The sequence below is a fragment of the Manis javanica genome, chromosome 1, assembly GCF_040802235.1.
Source record: "Manis javanica isolate MJ-LG chromosome 1, MJ_LKY, whole genome shotgun sequence".
Lineage (NCBI taxonomy): Eukaryota > Metazoa > Chordata > Mammalia > Pholidota > Manidae > Manis > Manis javanica.
This window is the reverse complement of record NC_133156.1, coordinates 188,772,503-188,796,910: the sequence shown is the minus strand read 5'-3', so window position 1 is coordinate 188,796,910 and position 24,408 is coordinate 188,772,503. Positions and strand designations below refer to the sequence as shown.

General features: G+C 44.7%; 1 long non-coding RNA gene across 1 annotated transcript; it reads right to left on the bottom strand.

Moving 5' to 3' along the window:
* Positions 1-3,040: 3,040 nt before the first annotated feature.
* LOC140849852 (uncharacterized) lies at positions 3,041-20,785 on the bottom strand. The gene is made up of 3 exons (XR_012132136.1): positions 20,571-20,785; positions 19,575-19,679; positions 3,041-3,576 (listed from the first exon to the last, which is right to left on the bottom strand). It is a non-coding gene; the product is annotated as an uncharacterized lncRNA (long non-coding RNA).
* Between the last annotated feature and the right edge of the window lie 3,623 nt (positions 20,786-24,408).

Here is a 24,408-nt window from a genome sequence, read left to right as displayed (position 1 = left end):
TCCCATGCTCATGAACTTTGTTGGCAATCCCCTTCTTCTGCTGTGTGGAGGAATTGATCTTGCAGATTTGGAAAGCTGTGGCATTCTTAAGTCATGCTGGGATGGAGGGCTGCCACGGGCTGGGGGCCAAGTGCACCAGACATCGGGATCAAGAATCATCCTTAGGTGTTCCTTCAATCCTGGGCACTGAGAGAAGAGAACAGCTACTGGCCACTGTGATATGTAAGAGAAAAAAAGGCAGACAACTAGGGAGCAGTCAGGTGCTTGAACCCTTCCTTGTCTCGTTGAACTGATAGCCCAGGTATCCTGGAATCCTTTCTTTTCTGGGAAATTAGTATTGATCCTAAGCACAACAAGACTTGGAACTCAATAGAAATTCAAGTAATCATTTGAAGTTGCCCAGATGGGCTCCCCTGATGGGAGCCATCACATCCTGCCTCAGCAGCTACCTCTCTTTCTGCCACAGACAGACTTCTTGAAAGAATTGTCTGCACTTTTTGTCTCTACTTCTTTGTCTCCCATCCAATACTCCAGTGACATTGTTCTGGGCAAAGTAGCCAGCCACCCTCTTGTTGCTAAGTGGCACATCTCAATTCTTGTCTTACTCAGTCTCCTGGTAGAAGAGGATTATGCTTTCTTTGGAAATACTCACTTCCCTTGGTTTCCTTCCCACATCTCCTGACTTTCCTTCCCAGGCTCTTCCCCCATGCCCTGAGCTTTCACTGTCTTTCCTTCTGCATGTCAACCTGGTGCCCTGTGAGCTCTATGAGGGGAGAAAGGGTCTCTTTGCTCACTGTTGTTTCTTTCTCTACAATTTGGCTAAAATTCCAAGAAGAGGGAGGATAGCTAATGGTTCTACCTCCTCTCCATCTCTGGAGACAGACTTGCAAAATGCTGGGCACATAAAAGGTGATCAATAAACATTTTTGATTTATTATTTATTCATATTGAACAAATGTGAGTTTTGTTTGTATTTTTAGGCTTTATATCCTGATGACCTCAAAAATAAGGATTGAAGGTGGCTTACAATGGTAAAATATATCTTCAAACATAAGAAACTTTTAAAGAGAGAAAGAAATAATACAAACCAAATAAAGTGGAGTAAGACTAGTGGTTACCAAAGGGGAGGGGTGGGGGAGGATGGGTGGGGAGGGAGGGAGAAGGAGATTGTGGGGTATCATGATTGGTGAACATGGTGTGTGTGGGGTCACAGAGAAGAATGTAGCTCAGAGAAGACAAGTGGGGACTCTGTGGCATCTTACTACACTGATGGACCCTGACTGCAATGGGGTATGAGGGGGGACTTGATAATGAGGGTGAAAGTAATAACCACATTGTTTTTCTTGTGAAACCTCCATAAGAGTATATATCAATGATAGCTAATTAAAAAAAAGATAGACATACCCACTTCCTGGGATGAATTAGTTATTGCTATGGAGCATTCAATTTAGTGCTGAGCTTCCCCATAGGCAAAGCAAAATGAGAAATACATAAAGTTATATAGTTCTCACTGGCAAATAACAAGGAAGTATTTCTGCTTATACAAGTTTAAGCATGGATAGAAATATTTTCTGGTACTGAATTTTAGTAGGTGTTTTATCATATAGTTACCTTTATTAGGTAGGGACATTAGGTAATACACTGGGGACTGTCCTTGGCCATCATTTTTCAAAATGTGTAGGTGCTTCTTCAAATTGTTCTTATAGACACCTAGATGATACTAATAGAATGAGTACGTATTCCAAGACACACCACACCTGTCTTAATTAGAGAAGCAGACTGAGATTGAGTGGGATAAACTCTTTCTAGGTACCAGTACCCACAAGATGCATTCATAATGTGAGCTTAAATACCATGGCTCTCTTGCCCTTGTTGGAAAGCCTAAGTAAAGTTTGGTGGAAACCAGGGAGAATGAGCCTTACTGATGTGCACAGGAAAACACACTCAGAAATCCTAATTCCATTTTCCTTCAGACATATAACACTATGGGTTCATAAAAGCTCCATCTTGGAAGTGGGGAAAATCTGTGTTCTAACAATCAGGGCTCTTGGGAACGTGCGATGGTCAAGTCCCAAAGAGAGGCCAGGTAGGATTTCTGCTCATACTTCCCTCTACTACCAGATTTGACTTACATCCAATGAAGCAAGAACAATAGAAACCATGTTAAAAAATTATATACAAAGAGAGAAAAACCCAGTTAGATTATTCCCAGTGCCCTTTCAACATCCAACTTAAAAATAGAGCTGAGAATGAGAGCTGAGAGACAAGATTTTCAATGAGGATTTTGGGAGAAAGCCAATGGTATGCTGAGGGCCCCAATATCCCTGCGCTCAAGTGGAGGAATGGAGGATGCGTCTCCTTCCCCTCACAATAGAGGGGCTTACAGAGAAGTTAATGTGTGGTGCCTTCAGTTGGAAGGCACAGTGGACTGGACCAGCCTGGAAGACCTAAATGGACTGGCTGGTGGCCTTGATGGCAGAGTGGGAGAGAGGGCTGAGTGAGCATGCATAGGGCAAGGAATCCAGGCAGCAGACCATGAATATCGAGAACCAGCTTGGGGACTTGCATGCTGCCCCCTTTGAGTCACCTGGTGGGGTAAAGAGACCTCAGCTGAGAGAAGCAGAGGTGTCACTGAATGTCTAGGAACCAAGCAAGTATAAGCAGCCACTGGGATCCATGCACTGACCCCTGTCCTGGGGCTCACTGGTGAGAGAACCCAGTTATGCTGGTAAGGGGGCCTCTGAAACAGACTGAACTGTACTACAGCCCGAGTCCTGAGCAGGTCCACCCTGGAACCTTCCTGCTCCCTTTTCTGGTTCTCCCTTCTCCTCCTCCAGCTGGGTGTGGAGCAGTGGTGCTGTGGAGGGGCTGTCAGAAATTCAGTCTGCAGTGTCAGGGAGGAGAAGTGGGGAAGGGGAGAGAGCCAGTCACAGCTGCCCTGCCTCCCAGAGCTGGCCTGAGCTGGGGGCCAGGAAAGGCCTCAACTTCAAGTCCAGTTTTATTATTACATAGGACTAGACAGTTTAATTTCTGGATTGAGACTGTATTTTGTAACTTTAGTGACCATAGGACTCTCTTGAGCTAAGAAGGACCAGCAAAGTCAGAGGGTCTTGCCTGGGTTTCCTTCCAGACCCAGGGGAAGAGCCCATGGCACAAGTTTAAAGGGATCCCGGAAGACAAAACAAAGCTTCCATGGGATGCTTGCCTCCAGTTGCATGGGCACAAAGTAGCGGGGCATAAGCAGCGCAAGCACCCCCCTGCCTGGGGGGCCGAGTCAAAGAGGGCGAGGGCATAGAGTCCACCAGGGCAGGCCTAGGGCTCCAGAGCTTTCATAGGAGAGGCCTTCCCTGGTGGCAAAGGTGGGGAGCCGAGCTCACTCCCTGGCACTGGGGTATGGGGACTGAGGGCAATGTGGAGAGGCTCCGGTCTCTGGCAGGAAGGGACTGGGTGGAGCCAGCACAGCCCCAAAGGATCAGCCAGATGAGTGACAAGCTCCTCCATCGGATATCAAGGGTGGAAAGCAGGCCAGACACCCAGGAAAGTTCGTCCAGTTGATGCACCTTCATGCCCCAGGCTCTGGAAAGGAAGATGAGTTGAGAATCAAAATCAAAAGAAGGTGCAATTAGAATCTGCAGGTAGACACAGACAAACATGTGATACCTGTCCTCACGCAGCTGAGAGTGCTCGGAGCACTTTGGAAGAAAGGTGCAGTGAAATACAAAGCGATATTATTATTGTCTTAATTTTAATTAGAACCTACAAGCTGAGTCTTGAAAGCCATTCATAGCACATCTTTAGTTGTTTAGGTCAGCTTCCCAGAAAGAGGGGGAGAAAATAGACATTTTAAATTTAGACAGGACACAGGTCCACATGTCAGGACTACTATCTGGAAGTACCCTATTTTAAGGATGCTCTTTGGGGTATATTAGTGTGCTGGCTGAAGCCTGAAAACTCAATATGAAAGAAAATAGGCTTGTTTTTTAGTTTTAGAGGGCTACAGGCCAATTGGAAGCTTCCACCCACTGTGAAGTAATGGAACTGGTAAAGCAGCTGGTAAATTACCCATGACTCAGGACATCTTGAGTGATGGGTCTGAAAAGCAAAGTGTTAGGGGGAGGACACTGGACAGTTATCTAGGGAAACCCCAATGGTTCTTGAGGTTGATTCCATGGCTTATTATCTGGCGTGAGGATAATTGAGACTTGATCTTTTTCCTCTTACTTCCCGCCCCTCTTAGAGGGCAGGAGGTGGCAGAGTGGGGCCAGCAGGGAAATGCTACCTGCTTGTTTATCTGTTAGGGGCAGCGATGGTGAAAAGTCCCTGAGAGCAGGCTAGGACTGAGGGTTTCAGTGAGGTCACCAGCTCTGTGGACTTCAGGCTCCCACACTGCCCCTATGCCTGGAGCACTTAGGAAGTGAACAGTCCAGAAACGGCTGTGATCGGGAGTGCTGCTGAGACCACATAGGCACAGTGGGAAGGGTCATGTTGCTTTGTGGCATGATGGGTTTGCAGGCTTTGTGACTGATGAAGACAAGGGCTGTGTAACAGTTTATGAACAACTGGTTTAAAAAAAAATGTACCATGTCAGAGTCGATGAGGACTTAATGGGGATGCAGCCAGGGATGGCTTTGCTTCTAGTCCCCAAACTTAGGCCCCCAGCCTCCGCTGGTGGCCCAATGCCCTCTTCATGCCTGCCACAGCCCCATCTCATACTCTAAGCACATTTCTTGATCCCCTTTCCCTTCTCCACCCAGTTCCCACATTCCAAACTTACCCACCCTTAGTCTCTTCCTTAGGGACTCTGACAGACTGGAAATCAGCAATGTTGACTAACATATCCCTTCTTCCAGATAATATTTTATTCTGCTTCATAGATGTGTGTTCACTCATGAGACTGGTGGGAACGTCTGAGGAATCCTGCAGCCCAGGAAGGCAATAGTTGAGTGCAGGGTATCTCTCAACAGGGCCAGACACACACAAGTCTGAAAAGTCTTGGGGCAACAGGATTTTTTCCCCCAATATTGCCCTGAGTTTTTGGCTACTATCCCTGCTCAGATAAGTTTTCCTCTTTCTAAGTTTCTAATGCCTAGATTTATCATAACTCACATTTAAAACAAAACAAATTTCACTTGTATCCACTGAAGGGTTGTAGCAATTTTTTCCTGGGTGGGAAGAAATATAGAGTCAGCTCCAAATATTTTAGAAAAAGAAATTCCAATCTCTCCAACAGTCACTGTGTATTTTTCACTCACAGTAGTGGCTTACTGAAGTAAAAAGTATTCTATTACTCTTGGTAATTTTGTGCAAAAATTCACCATGTCAGGAGAACATGATTATTAGGGGCAAACCACATGACCCCTTATCTGTTTCTCCAGGCACTAGCCATGGGGGTCAAAGCCAAGGGCCAGCTCTTTGTGCTACAAATGTTGGCAGTTTGTTGTGTGCCAGCCGTGGGGACTGCACTGTGAATGTGTGATGCCTTGCTCCAAACCAGCTAGATCCGTGCTTTGTAAACGTCGTTCCTCAGGATCCTGTTTTACGTGAGAAGCCAGATTTCACCAGCGGAACTGAGACTATCTGATGATGCTGTATAAGTTCTGAATCCTGCAGGGAGAAGCTCTTTTGAGGCCCTTTTCAATACAACTGACATACTTCTCCTTTATGGACCTTTTTAAGGACAAGGTTAAACCCTCAAATTTCTCCATAAACCTGACAAAAAGAGTATCAAACTTAGTACTTTTACAAGCTGCTCAAGTCTATCTTCTCCTTTATAACATTTGATATAACTGCTAATGTAACAAAATTAAAACCCGTCTTTTTACTTTCTACCAATGTGGTAATATGAGTTCAGTATACACCAAAATACATTATGTATTCAAAATACAGATTCTTACATAACAGGGTGACAGTTTTAGACCATTCCTTTTAAAAATTAATACCATAATAAAAAAAAGTCTTTTCAATCCAGCAAAGCCAGTTTCAGATAAACCTCATATTCTTAATTCTAAGGTAAGAGATGCTACCTCAAAATGGAAGAAATAGTCTTCTTCCAGAATCATTCAATATATTATTTTACTTGGATAAGTTTGCAATAAAAGAGTTAAACTGACAGATAATCTAACCCTAGGTATTAATTTAAGAAAGGCCATAGTTGTGGTTCTAGAGGCAGGGCATGGTGGGGGGAGCAAAATGGGTGAAGAGGGTCAAAGGTAGAAACTTCCAATTGTAAAATCATGGAGATGTAATGTACAGCATGACTATCATTAATGATACTGCATTGCATATTTGAAAGTTGCTAATTGAGTAGATCTTAAAAGTTCTCATCACAAGAAAAAATATTTGTAATTACCTGTAATGATAGATCTTAAATAGGCTTGTTATGGTGATCATTTTGTAATAGATACAAATATACAATCATTATAACCTGAAAATGATGTTATATGTCAATTATACCTCAGTTTAAAAAAGAATATAGAGAATATACTGTGCATACAATCTTCAGTCAGATACTCTACTATGTTTAAAATGTGCTGCATTAAGGTTTAACTCAACAGAACTACTATATATTGTATTTAAATGAAATATTATTTTCCTACTACATGCAAGATTTAGTGAAAATATGTGTCATCATTTCAGCAGGCAGTGAATATCAAAATGAGTGGGCCCCATGTTCAGTCGAATTAAAGTTGGGGTTGAAAGTAAGTGTTGTTCAAATTACAATAAATTCATATTTTCCTGGAGGGCAAACTGCTAGAAATGTCAAATAATAGAAATGCACTGGAAACATTCTGCTTTCAGGGTTTTTGTGATGTGACTAATAACTAAGTTGATAGAGAGATGTATGCAACTAACAGAAACAAAAACTTCTAAGCTGCACCTTAGTAGCCCTGGAGTTTCACACTGGAATATTTGCCATCTGAGATTAGAGTCCTCCATGCTAGGTTTTGGGTTCATGGGAGAGCCTGATTGTTTCTGAAGGGTTGTGTGTACCCAAGGCCAAGGTACAACACCACAGAACAAAGAGGCAGACAGTGGTAGAGGCAAAGTGTGTGAACTCTGGTGGCAGCTGGCCAGAGCTCAAAGCCCTGCCACACCACTTCCTTACCATGTGACTTTGTGGCAATTATTAATCTTCTCTTAGCCTCAATTTCCTTATCTGTTAATATGCAAATAAAGTTGTGACATAGAATTGTTGTAAAGAATTTATCAATGGAGAGTGCCTAGCATAATACCGGTACATAGAAGGCACTCAGTAAATATCAATGATCATTATTTTCAAATGTTCTTTCACCAATAGATCCCAACCTTCAGTCTATGCCTTCACCTGATTAAAAATGTGATAGGACCTTATTCAAAGAGGGTTACCATAGAAACGCATGTCACCTTTTTATTGCTCAGGTACAGCTCCTAAAATTGCATCACTTGAGCAAGTGTAAACAGGGTATATTTGAATGTTGAGCCCAAGTGTTACTATTGGCAGTAACCACAGCAAACCCCATTCTGTGAATGTCACATGCTTTGTCTTGGAGCCAGTTGAGATATGGGGTTCTGGCCCACCTCAAACCAGGGAGCACCGCCCTCCCTGCCCACCCAGCCACCACACATACCCTTCCTTCTTGGACTTCTGACCAGTTGCAGATTTTCTCACTCCCCTAGTGATTATGTATTCTAGATTTAAGAGGAGCAGATCTCCTCTAATCCAGGGCAATGCAGAGAAAGCATGACAGAAATGTTTGTTTCCCTTCCTGACTTAGCTTTCAGGTCTTTGGGGGCTGGCCAGAAGGAAAGATGGTGCCATGTGGGACTGCAACACCAAGCGTCAGTTGTCTGAATATCGTAGGCTATACAGGTTTCTGGGGTGACACTTCTCTAACATTCCTGCTGACAGGCAGGAATCCCCCTCCCACATTTGGTGGAAGACAGCGTACTCCTCCCCCGGTGTCTCAGGGCCTCTCAGGTGCTTGTCTTATAGGCAGTTCTTGCTTCCACTGCACTCGTGAGCTCACACCATGCCTGCCTCCTAGGACTGCTCTGGTCTCCACCCTACTCCGCCCCTTGCCGGATATGCCCTAATTCCTTTGCTGTTGGCAAAGTGCACCAACATGAGGCTGTGTTGTAGCAGTGTTTGGAGAAATGGAGAGGTTACAAAACAGCATAGGAACCACAGCTGTCATGGTGTGAAAGTCCATCCATTATTGTCGGCTTGGAAAATTTCCTGCTGGCCAGATCATCCTTTAGGCCTGTCTTGATACCATTTTTGCAGGTCTCTCCTTTTCCTCTCTCCAGGCCCTTCTGCCCCCTCTAGGACCAGTCTTCTCCAAATTCCAATTTCTTTCTTATATACAGCACCTAGCTCTCTCTCTCCCTCTTACTCCCCACCGAACTCAGGTCCACCTCTGCAGACGTACCAGATCCCCAGGATGCTTCTCTAAGCAGAGGCCCCTTACTCTGGGGATCTGCCCTTAAGCTCCACAAGGACCTGACAGAAGTTTTGAAATCACATGATCAAAATCATAAAGAGGATATTTGTTCCTCAGTCTCTGTAAGACAAAGGTGGGCAGTACATTGGTTAGGATAGCATATAGGGATATATGCTCGATGTCAGAGACCCAAAGTACCAGTAGCTTAAATGAAATGGAAGTTTAGTTTCTCCTGTGCATATTTTGTCTGAGCCAGAGTTGGGGCACTGCTACCCGAAGTCATTCTTGGAGAGGCAGGTTCCTTTTATCTTATTGCTCTGCTCTCTCTAAGGTGTTGCCCTCATCATCTGATTCCAGATGGCGCATGGCCACATCCAGTGCAGCCAGCAAGGAGTGGGCATGACCTGGAAGTTATCTGTATCACTTCCCCTCACACCTATTGACCAAAACTTAATCACATGCCTGTAAGAGAGGCTGTGAAACATAGTCTGTACCTCTGGTGACCATGACCCAGCTAAAAAACCGGGAGCACTCTAGAACTGCACTATTTAATACTAACAGCCCACTAGCCACATGTAGCAACTGAAATTTCAATGAAGTAAAATTAAACAAAATTTCAAATTCAGTCCATCAGTCAGGCAAACCACTTGTCAAGTACTCAGAAGCCACACATAGCTCCTGGTGACCATACCGGACAGTGTAGATATAGAGCATTTTCATTATGAACAGCCAGTTCTCCTGGACATGCTGCTGTAGAGGGAAGAGTGAACCATGGGGCACAACTGGCTGTCATTGTCACAGGCAATGGAAAGAATGTTGTATGAAGAACGGCGTGAGCATTATCAGGCTTAAGGAAGCTCTCTGAGGTCCTAAGCTCTTACCGGCCAGGCTTAGGAGAGGCTAGTCACAGCCTATAGGTTCCATTTTCTTGCTTTTGTGTTTTTTTGTTTTTGTACTTCTTTGTTTCTGGGAACATAAGGAACTCCTTCTCTAGAATTACACTCCAGGGATAAAGGCAGCCACATCCACGAGGCTGAGAAAATACCTGGAGGTTCAGCCAGGAGCAAAAATTACCCAGCTTGCAAGACAGGGAAATGAAAATGCATGAGGTTCAACTGCCCAAACTTTCAAATGAGAAAATAAAATCCCTGATTCAAAATCTCCTTGGGGAGGCGCGTGCTTTGCTATGTGATGGGAACAAAAGGTCATTGCACAGTGGAGGTTTTCTCATTAGAGCGTGGGCTGATGAGGGCCTTGCTGAGGCCTCTTGGCTCAAGAGCAGGGAGAGAAGTGTGAGCGACGCAGGCCACAGAGGCCGTGGTGTTAGTACGAGGTGTGCTGTGTCACCTGGGGCTGCCCCAGGGGCACTTTCTGCTCCTCTTGCTCTGTCCAGAGGTGCAGCTCCTGGGGCAGCTGTTCCACAGCCTTGTAGAAGCTCTGTCCCCTTATATCAGTGGTTCTTACCCCTGGATACACATTAGAACCACCTGTAGAACCTTAATATTACTGCTGCCATTTGAACTGACCTGGAGGGGGACCCAGGAGTCCCTGGAAACAGAAGTTCCCCAGGTGACTCCAGTGCACACTTAGGGCAGAGAACCACTCCTTTAAAAGTGTTGCTAGAAGACATTCTAGGTATTCGGAGGATCTGCTAAGAATTTAGGTACTTAATAATCAGAGAAAAGCTAAAAACAACTACTCTTTTAACAAAGAAGACTGGCTTAGTGTTATAAAAGGTTGACCAGAAAAATGGGTTTGAGTGTTTGACATCCGTCTCCTTTCAAGTCATTAAATAATAGAATCCGATCAGCTTCGGTAATGAAACTTAACTTCTGTTAAACACTTAATAAGATGAGATTTTCCAGTGAGAATTAATCTAGAATTGTTTAACACTATTCCAATTAGGTATGGGTTAAATAATGCACCACATGAAAACTCAAACCAAACAGAGACAAAGACAACTGTGGGAGTCCCTCTGCTCTGTGTGGGGGACTGACTGGCAGCACGAAGGTTGGAAATGCTGGCCGTGCACATTATTTAGTGATAAAACTTAGTGATCTTGCACTTTGACAGGGCTTAATACTCCTCCAATGAGGTGTAGGTTAAATGTTCTTACAACCAGGTTATCCTTGTTTTCAGGAAGCTGACAAAGGCTTCAGAGCGCCACATGGGCACTGCTCAGCTACATGTCCAGAGCAGTCAGTAAGGTGGATGTCTTAGTTTGGGGTCCCCAGAGCATGGTGTAAAACAGGGCTTCAAGGACAAGTATTTCATTTGGAAGGTGGTCCCAGGAAACACTGGAAGGGGAATGGAGAGGGGAGGCCGGGGAGGAAAGAAGGCAATAAAGGATGTGTGATCAAACAGTTGCCACTGAGGGCAAGTGGGGGTCAATTCCATTGTATAGACTCACTTCAGTAACCCCAGCTGAGATGCAAGGGAGCTGGGCTAGTTATCCCCCAAGTCCCCATGCACCAGGGGTTAAGGGCTGCTTCAAGGACATTCACTCCCCTTTTCTGGTTCCCAGGCCTAATATGCTCCCTTGGCCAAATAAAGTCTCATGGACAGAGAAGCAGGTATGTGAAATCACCAGCCTTTGGAGTGTAGAAGTCAGAGCAGAGAGAATACAGGCAAGGCACTGCCACGGTGTCCTCCCCAGAGTATGAGTCCTAGGAGTACTGCTTTCCAACCAGGCATCCAGTAGGATGGTCATCAAGTGGCAGATACATACAGTTCAGAATAAGGGCTGTCACACACTTGCAGAAGCTCTTACACATTCCTCTACCGTGGCCTTGCAGAGAAGAACTGGGGTAAACCAGGCTGCCACATTTCTCTTTATCTGCCTGCCAGTGTCCCAGCCCACCCAATCACTGAATCCAGGAAGTATTGTTTTCTCTGACTCTCCAGAAATTTGTGCTTAAACTTCTTCCTTATGTTACAGAATCCCACTCCAACACTCAAAACTTGATTACAGGTTAGAAAGTGGGATTTGCTTGGATCTGGCCCACCAGAGAGAGGTAAAGGGAGAAAAATCACTCAAATGTGGTAAGATTGACTGACACCAAAGGAGATGAGAAGCACCTAACTGAATTGGGGCTGGGAATCCTCACTCTCTTGCCATTATTACTGCTCTGCTCCTGTCAACGCAGCCCTTTGCTGTGTCCTGCAGACAAGCAAAAGCAGGAGTTCTTTCCCAGCTCTCTGAGGTTCCTTTCCAATAACCAAGCAATCAGAGATTCTTACTAGTAAGGAGCTGGAAGGTTGCTAGAATCTAGGGTCACAGCTGGGAAAGGAGGGGCGCTATCTCAGGTATGTAAAATTTGAATGCAGTCATTTCATGAGCTAATTCTTTGACATGACCAAACAAAAACACCTACTAAGTCTTTGAGTTTTAAAGAGTAACTGGTACTGTGCGAAATCAAGTAGTGTCACTCCAACCTTGGTCTTCCTTTCTGCAGGATGGGGCGTGGGGTAAAGCAGGGGTCAGGGAAGAATGTATCAGGTACCACCTGGCACACAGAACCACGCTCCTGCGTTCGCTCCATCTGCTCCTCTCAGGAGGTGCCATCAGTCAGACCACCAAGCATGGCCCTTCTCTGAGAAATCGCTTGTATCCTAATGTTCTGCCTCTCAAATTATTTGCTCGATCCCTTAAAGTTAACAGCACACTGTGGTGGCAGGGGCAGTGAGGGCATTTGCACCATGACATTTTCGCTTTTTCTTAACTTCAGAATGCTTAGTAAAAAATCTTCAGTTGTTAAATTTCTAGTACTTCTTTAAACACTTTCCATAAAAGACATACATGAAATGCATTCTACTTCCTTCCAAATTAGGGTTGTTAGAGACAGAAGTAAAGTAGCATTTGAGTCTTACCCAGTTCTGACAGACTTTAAAAACTCTCTTTTTGGCCTTTTCTAATTATAAAAATAATTCATCCCATAGAAGTTCAAGCACAACAGAGATCAAGGACACTGTGGGAGTCCCTCATGGGCAGGATGGGGATTATGAACTGCACAAAGTCAGGAATGTCAGCTGTACATGTTACTTGGCAATAAAACCAAGTGACTTTGCATTTTGACAGGTAATTTCAAGATGGCTTCATCAAACTGGATTTTTTTCAAACATCCTGCCTCCTGGGAATCAAGAGATGGAGGCAGCAGGCTCTGGCCTGTCCTGTTACACATCTCATACAACATTATTCCACACGTGTTCATTGAGTACCAAGCACTGAGAAGACATTGATAAGTGGGGCAGACAGAGTCCCTTCTCTCCAGAAGCCCACTGTTGGTGAGGGGAGATGGACCTAAATCAAATAACCACACCCTTCAATGCATGATTATAGTCAGTGATGAGAACCCCTGAGGAAAGGAGCCTGGTTCTAAGAGAACATTTAACAAAGGACTCTACCCTAGACTGTGGTTGAGGAAGACTTGCCTCACGAAATAATGCTGAGATCAGAAGGAGGTGGCATTAGGCATTAACTAGAGGAAGGACTGGGGCTTTGGGATGGGGAGCCACAGGCATTGCAGATGGCAAGAGCAGTATGTGCAAAAGCCCTGTGGTAGGAGGGAATCTCTTCCATTCTAGGGACTGAAGGAAAGCCTGTGGAGCTGGGGTAACAGAGAACGGTAGATCATGCAGTTGAGGCTTAGGGAGCCTAAGTAACTTGCATGCTGCAGTTATTTGAGAGCAGTGGCATTGAATTCAGACAGATGGGTTGAGCTTTGAAATAACTAATTATCGTGTGACTGTGGCATTGAACTGGGTACATATACTCTAAAGATCCTACTTTCCTCATAGGTAAAATGGAGATGATGAGAGCAACACTTGCATAGGATTTCTTGAGGATTAAATAAGACCATGCATAAAAGTGCCAGACACAGAGTAAGTGCTCAGTAAATATGGATTCTTGCTAGTGGCCACAGAGCTGGTAAACTCTGGTCACCTGACTTCAGGTGAGTGTTCTTTGCCCCAGATTTGGAGTCTGTGGTCAGATTTATACTGAACAAAATCATGGCAGAATATTACAAAAGAATGTATCTCCTGAAAGAGTTGGCTTTTGTACTGATGAAAACCAAAAGTAGGACCCTCACGACTAGAGAGAAAAATTATAGATGTCTTTGACAAACGTGAGTCCTTATTGTGGACCTAGGAAAGGATGGTCCCTGCTGCTTATAACTACAGTGACCAGCACAGTAGCCCTGGTTCACTGTCAACAACTGATTTCAGTAATTACCTGAGACATCACTTGAGAATGCAATGTTATTCATTTACTCTACAAATATTTATTGGGCACCTACTGTTTGCCAGCCACTGTGCTGGGAGTCAGGCTGTAATGGTGAGCAGTAGAGGCAAAGCCATGGATGCATTACGTTCACAGTGTAGTAGGAACCCTGGAGGGGCTACTCTTAGACCTGGAGAACCTTGGCACTGAAGGAGCTACACCCCTAAAGGGACATGGGACCACTTAGTGAGGTGGTGACCAGGGTCTATTATAATCCAGTTTCTCTTAGTGGTAAAGCTGTGAGCAATTCTCTAAGCCTATTTCTTCTTAAATGAAATACAGGCAAGAACTGGTCATAGAAATGAGGCCACAGAGGAGGGATCCTTCTTCGGACCATGAGAACATCACCAGATGACAGATACCCTCTGGCTGAAAGGAGAATCCATGTCTTATCCTGATCTAATCTGACCATGTATCATTTAAAATGCTATTCCAAAGGTTATGTATTCTCAGCTGGATAGGACAGGGAAAGAAGCCCCTTTGACCTTCTATGATAGAACTTATCTCCCTTCAATGTAGATTCCAGAGGGGTGGTGGCTTAGTCGAGAAATCTAAATTATCCAGAATTAACAACTGGAGACATATAATATATAGCAATATATATATAAACAATATAAATCTAACAATATTTATAAGAGGCTAGACAACATTTAGGGTCTTAGCCTCTTAGCTACTGGTAACTAACCAGAGATAAAACTGGTTTTTAGACCCTTCCTAAGCCACAGTTTATTTCTAGAGAAAATGTGTTCTTATATCCAGATTTCCTGAGTGGGAAAACCCAACCCTGGCAGAAAGGACCTGGGTATAATTTGTGTAATGCCTTTCCATTTATGAGACAGGCAAATATCATATAGGACCTGACTCATAGAGTCAGCTTGGGATCAAATGAGAGCATGCGTGTTCAACACTTAGCACCGTGTCTGGCATGTTTTGAGGACTTAATATTTACTAGCCATTCAGAGTGGATGTCTGATTTGGGTCGGCCTGGGAACAGCTCCTTTCCATCCCATATGGCCTTGGTGGGCACGGAACCCAGACTGGGCTGGTCATGGTGTCCTTTCTCCTGCCTGCAGAAGGAGAGAGGCCAGCATGCAAAGATCTGCAGAAATAAGAGCTGGATGGACAGAGAGAGGGGCCTGTCATACCTGGGACCAGCTTTTGCCCCTAAATCCAGGTTCCTGTAGCTCCTTATTCAATTCCATGAGCCACACTGGGCCAAGCTGCAGAGGTGAGCAAAAAGTTCACTTTTTGCTTAAGTAGTTTTAATGGGGTTCCCAAAATTTCTCTCAGGATCCTACAGCTGTGAGGGCGTGAAGCTGTAAGCCCTCAGGCAGGAGGATGGGGTGGGGCAATAGCCTGTCAGGTGCCCACAGCTGAGAAGTGAGAATGTTCCAGTGTGCTCCCTGGCTCTTAGTCACTGACATTTAAGCACACTGCAAACATCTTTCATCTGCTTCTCACATGGCCTGGATGGGGTACATCATGTGGCTTACCACCGAAAGTCACACTTCCTTCTGAGTCTCAAAGACAACAAGTCAAGTTGAGAACCTGGAGCTGTGTTTTGGTGATAGGAACCTCTCACTTGTTTAGATGAGGGAGGATATCCAGCTGTCTGCATAGGTCATCACAACCCAGGCCAGCGGCTGGAAGGAAGGCAGAGTGGGTATAATGAAGAGTAAATATGAACAGGAAAATAGACATTGATCTGTGTTTCATTCATCTTTGGCCCCCTGGGCTGAGCACAGCATTAGGTACTTTGAATCCTCCATAAGGCCTCAGGGAATGAAATGCAATCTGACTAGGCAAGCCGCCTGTCTTTAGCTCACTGTGGTTATAAGGCCACACTGGCGAGGTCTCATGAATGTGCGCAAAGGCACCAAGCCTGCTCCTGCCTTCAAGGAACTCCACCAGAGAGAGGGAGGTGGGGTACTTGATGTACTGGGAGAACTCCAGGTAGAAGAAATGGTTCCATGTCCACAGGGTTTCTGCTAGCCCCAGAGGGTGAGTGGAATTCCAAAATGTGACGTGTGGAGAAGACCTGGCAGTTGTGAGTCAACTTTAAAGCTGCCAGGTCAGGGAGATAGAGCTGAGCAGATAGGGTGCATGTCTCGACAGACACAGGCAGCTGTAGCAGTTTAGAGGCGAGTGAAGGCTGGTACAGCTTTGCTAGCCATGTTCCGTTGTGTTAACACAGTAGCATTTGAGCCAGATCTTGACCAACAGGTGAGATGCAGGATGAGAGGTGTCCTTTGTGGAAACCAAGTCATGTGGGCAAAGCATGGCTCCCAGCCAGCGTCAACATTGTCTGGGAACTTGTTAGAAAGGTAAATGTCCACCCCACCCCAGATCTACTGATTCAGAAACTCTGGGGGTGTGACCCAGCTGGCTGTGTTTTAACAAGTCCTCCAGCCAATATGACAACTGGCCTAGTGCAGTCAGCACACAGAGGGCATCTGGGGGAACCCTGCAGGCATGGCATCTGATTGCAGGATCCTAAATACCTAATTGTAGAATTAGGGCATTTTTCCCATACCATTGAAGGAGCTACTGGAAGTTCTTGAACAAGAGTCATTTACTCATTCATTCAGTCAAGTAATATTTACTGAGCACCTACCATGTGCCAGGCCCCATTCTGGGCACCAGGACCCCACAGTAAACACACCCACATGAATTTAGGGGAGCATCTTAAGTATGGGCTTATTGGGAGATGAGATCGCTATTGTCTCTTTTATTAATCTGATTTACGAATGGAAGACACATGTATTATGCTCTCCAGAAACGACTCTTCCTGCCACTTATCTCTGCCTTCAGAAGTTGTTCAGCTAGGCAGTTACTAAAGTTTCCAACACTAGTGATGTGAATGATGAAGGAGAAAGCAGAGCACACAAAACAGAAAGCCTGGGCCAGTGGAGAAAGCATTTTCTTTCAGGTCCAAGCTGTGCTGCTGGCCAGGGAACCGCTGTTTACTGAGTTCTCAGATGGACCTCCAGCCTTTGACTTAGGCCGCGGGAGGGTCAGTTAGCTCCAGGCCTTTCTGTGTCTTTGTCATAGTTTGGGAAGCTGTGGGTGGGAGGGGGAGACACAAGAGGAGGCTGTGGGAGGTTCTCTCCTGATCTCACACCATCAGTTGCTTGAGGAAGTTGGAGCTTGATTTCAAAGACAAACAGGTTGTTTTCATCTGAGCTCAATGAAACAGGACAGCGTGCTCTTCTGGAAGATCAGACAACCTCAGAACAAATTTCAGCCCTCTTTCTGGTTTGGACAAGGGACCGAACTGGGGATGGGGACAGGGAGGCTGGAGTGCCTCCTGCGTCTCCGTTTCTGGCCAGAGGCTCTGCGAGGGTTCCCTAGGGCAGGCTGAGCTTGTGGACACAGCTGTCTGCTTGACACAGGGCAGGGGGCATTGACAGTGTGGAACAAGGAGAGATTGCTCAGCTTCTCTCCTGTTCCTTTCCTCTGTACCAGCCGATCTGGTGAGGAAGAAGTGAGCAATTTCTCTTGGGGTAGGAGAGAAATTGGAATCTTTCTGAGATCCTGACAAGGTGTGGACATGGGAGACAGGGAGATCAGAAACCCATCCCTGCTGAGGCCACTTAGAAGAAATGAGTTAAGGCCAGTGATGGTCACACTGGTGGCAGAGGGCAGGATTCAGAGTAATCCCCGCAGGACTATTCCAGCTTGAGCTTTGGCTCCCTGGCCTGCAATGAAACAGAGATGGGTTTCTGATCTCCCTTAACTCCTCTGTCTCCTGTGTCTGCACCTTGTCAGGGTGCCAAAAGATTCCATCCCTCTCCTACCCCCAGAGAGCAATTGTTCACTTCTTCCTGTGTCCAGTTTCCAATGTTTGACAATAAACAGCAGCCCTCCTGATGCTAGACCTTGTCATTTGCTTCCTGAGAATTGCTTATAGGAGACCAGAATTCCTTGGAGCAAGCATCACTTAAACATATCCGTAGGCAGTGCACTGTCATCAGAACCACAGATCTTATTTTAAACTAATTACATTATGGAGAGGTAGGTGGGAGGGAGAGAGGAGGTAATTATAACGGGGAATTTTAAAGACCTAGTTTCAAAAACCTCAGACTTAATTTAGTAAATTTCAATTACAAGGGGGAGTTACTAAGTGAAGATCATTTGCATTGTATCCTTAATTACCACTTCATTTGTATCTGAGATTATCAATAGAGATTCTTGGGAATGTGTACTCAGAATAAGTGATTGATCCTAATGAGGCTTTTGTTCTTCCTGATCCTCTGTTAGGAAGCTATTTCCTCGCTAGAGGAGAGGCACAGAGTCTGCCAAACTGGGTGGAGACACCTTAAATTAGAAATGGAGCCTGTGAAGAAATCAAGAGGTTTTTAAAATGGCTTCACCACCCAGCAGAGAGGACGTCAAACTCAGCCTCTGTCTCCCTAACAGCTCCTCATTAGGACTTTATCCCTCTCCTCTTGAATGCATTAGCTCTCCCGTGCCAGCCACAAACGTCCGTCATTAACCAGCAACAGAAGAAATAGCGTTTTGGGACCTTCCCCTTGCAAATAACGAATGCTGCCATAGATTTTCCTGGTTCGGCTTTTCCTGCCTCCTCTGAAGAAAGGGAGTCTGTGGCCCCTGGCCACTGGGTCTTCACTGGAAAAGGTATTTTCCAAGACCATTTAGCTTTAAAAAAGTGATGAGCCCACAGGGACAGTGAGCCTGTATGTGACTCTGTTAAGATCCATCTTGTAGAAAGAGATTTCTTTTGGGGAGAGGGCAAGGAAAGGGCAAAGTAAATAAATCCTGCTAGTGCCTACTCTTCCTTACATGGTACCTTCCACCCTGACGGGTTTTACAAAGCACTTGTTCATCTATTGCTTTGTAGATAAGAAAATAATTGCCCTCCTTGTACAAATGAGGAGACTGAGGCTCAGAGAGGTTAAGTGACTTGCCCAAAGTCACTCAGCTGGAGGTGACAGTGGGGATTTAAGTACAGGTCTCTCAATCCTGTGTGCCCTCCATTACCCCAAACACCTCCCATGGCTGCCAGCACCTTGAGCATTTACCATCTGTGGAGGTTGAGTCTATGTCCCACTGCAGTGTGTTACCCCATTTAAACTTTATTTCTGAATCTGTATATTTAAGCTGCAATTTTGTTTCAGAGGAATTCAGAGAGTGGCCTTACTTAACCTTCCTCCAGAGGTGTGTCTATTGGGTAGAGAATGGTGAAAGGGGTCAGGAGGGAAGGGAAGGAAGGGCCAGCAGGGAATTTTTGTTTTCCACTGGATGAAGCCAAGGCACAGGGAATCAGAGATAGATCCATGATTCTCCTGGCATTCTGAACGTTTGCCAAATCTCTGCTCTTTGCTCTCATTATTCCTCTGGGGTGGTTTCTAAGTGTGGAGGAGTATAGGCTGCGGAAGTGTTTGTGCTGGGGGGAGGGGAAGGAGGCAACCGGACAGATGTTGTGAGGAAGGAGGGTGTTTATACCAGCAGTCTGGCCAAGCCTTGGATCCCAGGGAATAGTCCAGAGTAGGAGTGTTTTCTGAGCTAGAGATGTGTTTATCTCATCCAGAACCTGGATATTATAGCTTCCTCTGCAATAGCTGGCTAGCCCCTCATGGTGCAGATGAAATACTCTGGAGAAATAAAAATTTTGGAGCTAAATAGCTCTGGGTTAAACCCCATCTGTGCTTAGTTGAGAGATCTTAGGTAAGTCACCTAATCTCCCCAAGGGTCAGTTTTCTCCTATATAAAAAGAGAATACTAATGACCACCCTCTGGGCTGTTCTGAAGTTTAAACAAACTATGTAAAGCAAATAGCAAATGGTGACTTTGATAAGCAGAGGGTTTGAGGCAGTCAGGAAATGGGAGGATAAGAAAAGGGGACTACTTACAAAGATATTAGCAAGGAGCAGGAGTGGTTTCCCTGGTGAAACAGCTTGTGAGGACTTCTGTAAACAGCCCATATGCTGGATCCCGGGGAGCACTGAGAAACTAGTCTGAAAAGCATAAAAGTCATAAAATAGCACCATGGGCTTTTTTTCTTAGTGTAAGCTAAAATATTAAAGCAGACAAACCCAAGCCAATCTTCTGGGACTAAGATGCTAAATATTCCTTGTGAATCACCCGGCTTCCTTCCAAGAGAAAGACTCCCCCATTCCCTCACTCAACACCCCTGTCTGTGATGCATTAGGATTGTAGCTTTTCAGCTTCTCCCACCAAAATCCTTGTCCTTCGTCGTGGGCTTGAGGACAGCCCTGTGCCCAGGGAATGTGTTTCCTCCTGTCAGTCCCTCTTTTAGAACCAGTTTCCAAAACCACCTCAAGTGAGCAGGACACTAGATGGCGCTGTACCTCCACGTTATTCAGGCAACTCTAACTACCCTTTTCTGAAAAAATGTTCTGTAGTGAGGTCCTCTCCTTCCCAGAGGCCAGGAGTGGGGAGGGGCGGGCTATTTATTTCAGTTTTTACCACAGGCATAAAGCGCCACCAAGAGATCGCCCCTGGCTGTGCTGCTAACCGGACCCTCTCTGGGTGTGTCGGCGGAAGGCAGTTCCCAGACCCGAAGTTGGAGACCCAGCAGTCATTTGCTGAGCTAAAAATAACGTTAGGAACAAGCAACCCTTTGCAACTTCTGCTCTGCCCAGAAGGGCAGGAAGGAAAAGACCTTTCCCCTTTCGGAGGAGGTGGGAGCGAGGAGGCATATCCGTGAGGCTCTTTTGTGAGAGCTGCTCTGCATCTGACCTTCCCTCTGGGGCAGAGCTGAGCGACTTCCATCCTGACCCCCGGCCATTTCATTCCAGGCCCTGTACTGATCCTCCGCGCCCCAGGACCTGCGTTGTGGGTTTACTTTCTGTCCAGGGATCTGGGTTGAGATTGTCATTACATACCTGTTAAATTTCACTGTGCTGAGAGTACACCCTCGTATACATTGAGAGCATCCTGGGATCCTTATTGCTGTGATCCCAAAGCTCTTATGACCGATAACAATAAGCGGCACTAATAAAGTGATTTCTAGTTTTCTAAGCATGAGCACTCTTTATACCTGAAGAGGCAGGTGAATTGCATTTTCTATTCGCAGATAAAGTGATTGACACCCCAGGGTCTCACTGGAACTGCTGGCACTGATGTTGTCTCTTTGAAATGGCGATGATCTTTGTTACGTATCATTGTCACTGTTATGCTCCCTTTGATGTGCGAGAGGCCAAACAGAACACTTGCTTAAAGACAGCTTTTGGCTAATGGGTTTCCTTTTAGCTGATGCTATCTGGGCAAAGGAGGGCTGAATGTGCAGAACCACTGAAGGGAGGTGACCACCTTGGCTCTTGGCCGTGTGGGATTTGCCTGCGGTGGGAAGTTGGACTCTGCCGAGTTGGAGGGCAAATGCGCTGGAGAACAGGGGTGCGGTGGTGCTGCTGAGAAAACGGGGAGGGGTCTCTCATCCGTCAGCCAATAGCACATTTGTGGGTACCTATCATACAGAAAAGAATGGTGTACCTCTGTAAGGTCACAAACACCGTTATGTCTTTGCCTCCAAAGAGTTTATGGTGCAGTGTTGTTGGGGCAAATGCAGTGTATACAAATAAAAAGAAAATTAATGACTCAGAAAAGCCCTAGCAAGAGTCCAGAAACCCCATATCCAAACTTGGTTGTGTGGAATTCCCTTTAGAGCAGTGAGAAGGGGAGGGCTAGCAGGGCTGGGATGGTGCTGGAAAGAAGGGAATGGGGCAGTATTCCTGGTGGCTTTAACTGGAACTGATCACCTGCATATTATGGGGCTTGCCCCTAGGTCACGTCCAGACTGCAGATGTCCTGCTGAGCTCAAAGTGAAGATGATGCCGGGGTTCTTGTTTGCAGAGCTGAAGAATGAGCTTCACAAACAGTCAAAGTAGGAGAACGAGGTACAGGCTTTTATTTAGAGATAAAGTGAAAGGACAGAGCTCCCGGCTCACGCCAGGAGGGGACAAGAGAGTCCATAGTGGTGCGTTGTCTAGGGGGTTTTATAGGCAGTTGAGGATTTTTCGAGAACGTGAAAAAACTTAGGGGTGGGGACTTGTTAAGTGGTCCCTGAATATTAAAAATTAACTTAACTGTAAGGAATTTCCTGCCTTGATTTCTCTCTGGGACACCCGGCACCTTGGTCTGGGAGCATATCAAAAGGCTGCCTGCCCAGCTCCCAAGGTGGGCTGAGGTATTGTCTACTTGCTAAAGAATCTTGCCTCTTGAACTTCCTGGGTGTTAAAATGCAATCTTATCTTCAAGATGGAATTCTTCCTGCTCTTTACCATGCTGTCTACAGCTGGGTCTGCATGCTAAGTTAGTTGCTCAGTTTGCAGAATCACCTCCTCAGATCTGAAGGAGGAAAGACAGCACATAGGCCTGGGCCTCTTAGTGTGTTAAAGTGAATCTTACACATGGTTACAAATGATTAGCATAATAAAACATGTGCTACCCTTCTTTATCTGGGGAACATTAACTGATCTCACTGAAGAATGATTCTAGAGCTCAATGTTTAACATAGAGTTTTAGTAGAGGGGATTTCCTTGCATGTAGTTACATTGCTCTGACTGCAAATATCCGGCCCTGCCCCCCCTCCCCCCAGGCCCTCACCCTACTCTGACTACAACCATGGTCCCTGTCTCATTCCCCCCTCTACAGATAGAGATCTTAGCTGCTGCTAAGGAAAGGGGGCGATGACTGCTCTGGCTGCTTCATGCTGAGAGGGGGCGCAGTAAATGGTGCAGCTAGGTCTCCATCAGTGGTTGGTTGAGAGGGCCTCGGAAGATGGGCACTTCTATTCCAGGTTCCTTTTCTATTACTATTTGCAGTTTTGTGGCTTCTAGACAAGAAAGAACAAATCATGTTACTAAGTTAAGTAGCAATATCTGGAGTTGGATTTTCCATTTTGGAAGGACAAACTTGATGAGATTAAGAATGCATGGTTGAATATGAGAACTAGAGATAGTAAAACTTTAATTGAAATGATAGGAGAAAACTAAAACCTCTGGGAAATCATAGCCAGGTATTTTGAAGAAGCTAAAATTTCAAATCTAGTTTATGTCTCAGTGACTAGTACTAGGATTTAGTATGGACAAGGCTGCATTACTGAAACAATACTTTTCTCTAAAATCACCCTCATTTTTATTAGAAGTAACCAGATTAAGAAAATAATTAACACTTGGCTTTATTATTCGCTTAAGTGCAGCAAGAAGAGCAATTGATTACATAGGCTCTTTTAAATGTACTTTGCTGGAACTTTTTGTAAGGAATTTCAGATTGAACTTTTAAAGGCCTATTGAGGCCAGAAAGCCAAGACTTGCCATCAGGTTTTGCCTGCAGTACCTGTAGATCTGGGTGAATTCTTTTCTTCTCAAGGTCCCCAAGACATCTTGAGGTTCCTGCACTTGCCAGGAAGTGACCTTCCTTACTCACCTGGTAAGGCTGCTGGGAACTCTGTAAGCAAGGTACCAGGCCAGTTCTTCCAAGGGGCTTTGTTGGCTATATAAAGTCAACCTTAGTTCCTTAAAGCTGTTCATATCTGAGTTTTATGCACGTGTCTCTCAGGTATGACATTCCAGTCAAAGCCTTGGTAGTATAATCTGTGTTTTTAATTGGTCCTCTTACAAGGAAAGCAAGTTCTTATTGAATTTATGCAAATAAACATACTGCCATGAAACATAAAAAGACTGAAAGCTTTTAAATTCTTGAGGGGTCAGGTAGAGAGAAAGATAAATGTTTCAATTCTGCTTATAAAGGTATTGTTATTTATGAAACTGTTGTCAGTCAGCTTAAGAGAAAAAGCTTTAAACACTTTATCAGCAACATTTGAAACAAAAAGCCACAAAATCATCTTCCTTAGTTTACTTAATCTTAGATAACCAATACCTGTTCTGCTGAAATCTAGTTCTTTACTAGTTTAGGAGTAATAAAACAGTGACTATAAATGACAAAAGACGTACAAATGACAATGTTTAAAGATCTGATGAAAGCTTACTGTAAGACAGTTGACATAAGGAAATTCAGATATTTCTGTAACACAAAACATTCAGTAACAAAGTTTAGGATCATTCTCTTTGACAGTGCTTTCCAGGTAAATATATATCAGATAAATAAGCCAAATTAGCCAAATACTTCCTCTAATGAGAAAAAATTCTTCTGATATGTTCCAGGGGCCCTCCGGAAAATATCAGAGTTAACTATTATATTAGAACGTAAAACTATTAGGTACCTTAATGTTTAGTAAACACTGAGAAGCAGGCTATTGTAAACTGTTACACTAGCATTCTTTAGATTGACAAATTTATAAACATTTTATAATTTCTGTAACTATGAGCTTTACAGTACAGTTTCTCAATTAGCAAAACTTTGAGGTTTTAGGTTACCACAAAGATTCTCAGGCTGTAGGTAGGTATACACACTGTAACATACAACTATTATTAAGAAGTTCACTTGCTACATTTAGTTTACTCATTCTTAACAACTATGCTAGACTACTTACAAAACTTTTACTGAATATTAGACAAAGTCAAGCCTCTAAGCATTTTATTCTTGAAAGATTTAGCAGGTAACAACTTAAGTGACTAGGTAAACTTAGGCAGCTGATAACCATAAGAACATGTCCATTTCAGTTCAACTTAAATTAGCATTAATGCTTAATATTTTCCATTAGAATTCTCTGGAAGTTTTAGAATGCCCAATTTTCACAAGCGCTTGTCTTTAAATCAATTT